General features: G+C 36.9%; 1 protein-coding gene across 1 annotated transcript in view; it reads left to right on the top strand.

Annotated features, from left to right (window-relative positions):
- Positions 1-670: 670 nt before the first annotated feature.
- Positions 671-5,116, top strand: part of LOC106874140 (uncharacterized) — a 21,561-nt gene continuing 17,115 nt past the window's right edge. Inside the window, exon 1 of the mRNA XM_089339998.1 lies at positions 671-1,014. The gene's annotated coding sequence lies outside the window, so the exon portion shown is untranslated. The remainder of the gene's footprint in view (positions 1,015-5,116) is intronic.

Below are 5,116 nucleotides of genomic sequence, written 5' to 3'. Positions count from 1 at the left end.
ACTCAGTGACACGCTGAATCTCCTTGAGAAGTATGTGAAGGGGTACGCGTGTCTGTGGAGTGCTCAGCCACTTGTACGTTAATTTCACGAGCAAGCTGTTCTGTTGATCGTATCAGCTGGGACCTTCGTCGTCGTAACTGTGTGTGTGTGTGTGTGTGTGTGTGTGTGTGTGTGTGTGTGTGTGTGTGTGAAATAATTCAGATTCAGTTGAATTAGGTATTATCCGCACAGCTCGAAGTAAGGTGAATAAAATCAAAATAAGCGACAGGATATCAGCTAATACAGTTCTATATTTAAGAGATGAGGAATTATGAATATTATTTACATTATTTACATTATTTACATTTGATGGATATTTGTCCTCATCTTGTTTGATGTTAACACAACGTTTCGGCTGATATACCCTCCTGCCTTCATCAGGTGTTTTGGAGAAATTTCGAACCTGGGTTCTCATTCCTAAGATATTTTCGATGTTATTGTTATTATTATTATTATTATTATTATTATTATTACTATTATTCAGGTCTTTGCACCATCTACTTCTTTTTCAGGTCCCATGCACCATCTACTTCTTTAAGAATCTACTTCAAAAAATTTTCTTGAGAAATTGTATTTTATTCACTTTAGTGACACCAGTAATTCAAGCCAGAAGAGCAAGTCTTAGTCATTCTCGAGCAAAGAATAGAAAACGAAAAGTAATAAGAAAAAACAAAAGCTTTCTATCTGTCTGTCTGTCTGTCTGTTTAGCCAGCTAGCTATTATCTATTTATCTACATAAACGATAGATAGATAGACAGACAGACAGACAGACAGACGTCATTGACTAGTTCAAATTTCAGTTGTTTTGCTACTGACGAAGTGTTAAGCCATCAATTTGAAATTTTTGTTTAATAATTCACACACACACACACACAAGAAAGAAACAAAAAAACCTCAAGCAAATCTGCCCACACATATATATTGCTACATTTAAATTTCGTTATTCTGCTGATATCCTGTGATACCTAGAAAAAGGTAAGACTGTATTCCCTTTTTTCTTTTATTCTTTTAGTAGATTCTGTCGTAGGACTGTGGCTACACTGGAGCACCACCTTAATATATATTTTTTTAGTTTTATTGTCGTTTTATGATTCGAAGTTGGCCTATCATTGAGTTTAGAGCAGCTGATCTTCCTTGACTGAGTCCTTGAACGGTTAAGAGTTTTAGCCAATTTCCTTTTTATTTATTTTTTTTTTGTCTTGTTTTTGTTTCAGTACCGGTCCATTTTATGTTTCTGATTTCTTTGGGTTAGCATTCGAACAACTGAAGAGCTCAAAATATCAGACTAGTACAACAGAGTATTTTTGCTTGGGATTTTGAAGGTGGTACATTTTGGAAACCGAGTGTATTTACCAGTTTTCTAATACCGAAGTTTGGAACATTTCCTTCCAGGATTTTCCAAGTTTTAATAAAAAAAATTATCTCTTTTGCATAACATCACGCCACAGATAGAAACAGCTTTTCTCCCTTTCAACTTTGTGGGAAAATATTTCTCCAAAATTTTATCTTTTTAAGGTCTCTATATATCAATCAAACTCATATATATATGTGTGTGTATGTATGTTAGTTATATATATATGTATGTATATGCATTATATATATATATATATATATATATATATATATATATATATATATATATATATATATATATATATGTATAATATTGCAGAATCAACATTCTTGTTTATGTTATAATACGAGCCGTAACAAGGAGTCCTTTTGTCTATTGACTCACACTCCAGACTCCTCCGAATATTAATCTGCATCTGAGTATCAGATATCGAAACTATTTCTTATAGAGTACAGAATTTTATATCATATAAAACGCACTTTTTTTGTTGAAAAATGTCTCGGAAAATCTCCCCGCGTCCTATATACAAAGTTAGGCCTATATTATATGCTTTAATGCACTAAAAACTTTTTATCTTGAATATACGCAGCTGAAATTGTGATGCGTCTTATACGCCTGTACATTTTTTTATGCCATCAAATATGGAGCCTGCTTCACAAGGAAAATGTAAATAATTGTGATATTACTAGAAACACCCCCACTACCACACAACACACCACCATGCACGACTGTAGTAGTCAAGAACAACTGAAGTACAATCCTCCATGTTGTATATAAGACTATATATAAAAGATAATAATTTTAGCTTTATAAGCCTTAGATAATAGCTGCGATATTTTAATATGGAACAATAGGCGTTTCAATTCAATTGAAACTTTGCTTCGCTTTAGACATGATAGCTGTGTTTTTGGTTATGATTCTATGACTCACTTGATATATGGAATGTAGCATATGCTGGTATAGATTCAAGAATAAAATAAATAAATAATAATTCATGACAGCCATATAAAAACTATAAAATACCAGACACAGTATATAAAATCATTTTGTGTACAAAAACATACACAATGCACAACTCCTCAAGCACATATAAATGTTTGTATGTATATACGTGTATATGTCTATATATTAATGGACGGGGGTCGAAGCACAACCATTTTTAAGGAACCTTAATTCCACGGTATACACAGAGTTTCATATAGTATTTTAAATAAAATATATGAAAATTAGGGTTACGTGACCCCAGTCAGTACCCCTCGCATACATCCCCACAATTAAATACCCTAATTTTCTATATTAATCATATAATTTCTTATACTTATATATTAAATTGCTTGTGGATATAAAACATTTGATTATATTTCACTGTAGAAACCTTGCTTAAAACATCTGATGAGTAAAGATAGCAAAGACAATTGGTAGGTAGTTACCCTTCCAACATGGTAAAATTACAACTTTTCAATATGTGTTAAATGATTTTTATTTTTTTAGAAAATGTATACATTTGTTAAATGAATTTCTTTTGTTTTTCAGATTATTTCAGAGCTAAATTGTATTATAATTTTACAAAAGTACCTACATAAATTTATACTGTAATAATTTAAGTATATAAATATAAAATTATATTATGGCAACTAGAAGTAAAAGCCGTAATTCAGTATTTAGATTTCCTGCAGAATTTCCTACAGCAATGACCCCATCAAAGGCTGATGCATTCTGACATTATTTATACATAAGAAAACTTGAAGAACAGATATCGAAAACTTCACCCACAGCGAAAGAATGCTACCGGATTGTTGCTGCAGATGTGCAAACAATATGAGACAAATTTTCTTTTCCTTATACTGGGTTTGAGAGAATAGCTCTTATAAATTAAACAAAATACCTATCAAGCAAAGAGGAGATAGTTTTGATAAGAAATTAGGGGGGGGGGGGGTTCAATGAAATGTTTGATATATGAACCTGCACATGAGGGGTCCAATGAAATGTTTGACAATTGCACCTGCACGTGTTATGACAAACGAATAAAAAGATCTGACAGTCATAGCCAATACCTCTTCCTTGTCATAGTCAAGGAATCGAGCAAGCTGTCAATTTAGTGACAAAAACTTCTGAAGTCAGAAGAGGCAACGAAAATAGGCACAAATTCATATTAAATGTGCAGAAATCACTACAAAGTTTACTTCACTTTGACTGGAAAAGACAATGGTCTTTTCCAGTCAAATACTATTAATGCTTATTTTATGGTGTTCACTGTTCATGTATTTTGTTTCAGATTCGTGCATAGTTTTTGGGGTTTTTTTTTTTTTTGCACATCATTATAGACATTAAGAATTTACCTTTTTTTTACTTTGAAAGTGCTTTTCTGAATAAAGGCTTTATTTATAACCAAATTAATACAAACTATATAAATAAATAAAGATTCCATTAACTGAGGGGGAGGGTTCAGGCGGTTGCTATGGCATATTTTTCAAACGCAAATTTCATATAAATTCTCTTGCATATCCATGCACTGTCTGTAGTAGTGTTTCTAGCTTTCGACGCTTGTAATAAAGTTAATTGAGTTTGTGGTTCGTTCGGGACGGGTATATGTCCAAAGCCTTGTAGTTTAAAGCGTTTTTGAGTGTGGGTAAGTAGAGAATGTTTCTTCCCTTTTGTTAAGAATGTTTGCCAGTACACTCAGTATGTTCACAGGTTGATTTTAAGCACATACCAGAGATTATTGATTGAGATTCCACAACATGAAACTAGTATTTTGGAGGAAATGGCAGTCGATTAAATTATCTCCAGTGTTTTCGTTACCCTATCGGCCCAAAATGGATAGAAAGGCAAGTGAATCTTGTATCATATGAACTCAGAAAGCAAAGGGACGTAATCTAATATCTGTTTCAAACACCAGGAGTCAATGGACAGAACCGGAAAAAATTCTGCTAAGTATTGCTAACCATTCTGCCCACTCGCCACTTTAATAGATATATACACGTATGCACCTTTGAATGTACATCTGTGCATATGTAAATATAAACACTTGCACACTCATGTATACCACAAGTTGTTTATTTAATTAGTAGTATTCACGCGTAGATACTGTCACATACTGACATTATTTATTTATTATCAGAGAAACAGAACAAACATATCTCTAAGCAGATACAGCTACACGCACGCACACGCGCGCTCTAACACATACACACGCGAAATTATGCAAACATGCAACACACACACGCATATATATATATATACAGACAGACACAAGTGCTAGTGCTGGTGGTTGTAGTGGTGATGGTAGTAGTGGTGGTGGTGGTGGTGGTGGTGGTGGTGGTGGTGGTGGTGGTACCGGTAGGGTTGATGATAATGAGGATGATAGCTGTGATGATGTTGTTGTTGTTGCTGATGGTGGTGGTGGTGGTGGTGGTGGTTGCAGCGGCGGAGGCGGAGGCGGCGGCGGAGGCGGCGGCGGAGGCGGCGGAGGAGGCGGCGGAGGCGGCGGAGGCGGCGGCGGCGGAGGCGGCGGCGGCGGAGGTGGCGGCGGCGGAGGCGGCGGAGGCGGCGGAGGCGGCGGAGGCGGCGGCGGAGGCGGCGGCGGAGGCGGAGGCGGAGGTGGAGGCGGAGGCGGCGGCGGAGGCGGCGGCGGAGGCGGAGGCGGCGGCGGAGGCGGCGGCGGAGGCGGCGGCGGAGGCGGCGGCGGAGGCGGCGGAGGCGGCGGAGGCGGCGGCGGAGGCG

This window comes from Octopus bimaculoides, chromosome 22 (genome assembly GCF_046866305.1).
Source record: "Octopus bimaculoides isolate indiv1 chromosome 22, ASM4686630v1, whole genome shotgun sequence".
In the NCBI taxonomy this organism is placed as follows: domain Eukaryota; kingdom Metazoa; phylum Mollusca; class Cephalopoda; order Octopoda; family Octopodidae; genus Octopus; species Octopus bimaculoides.
Note: the sequence above shows the minus strand (reverse complement) of the source record. Positions and strands in the feature narration are given on the sequence as shown.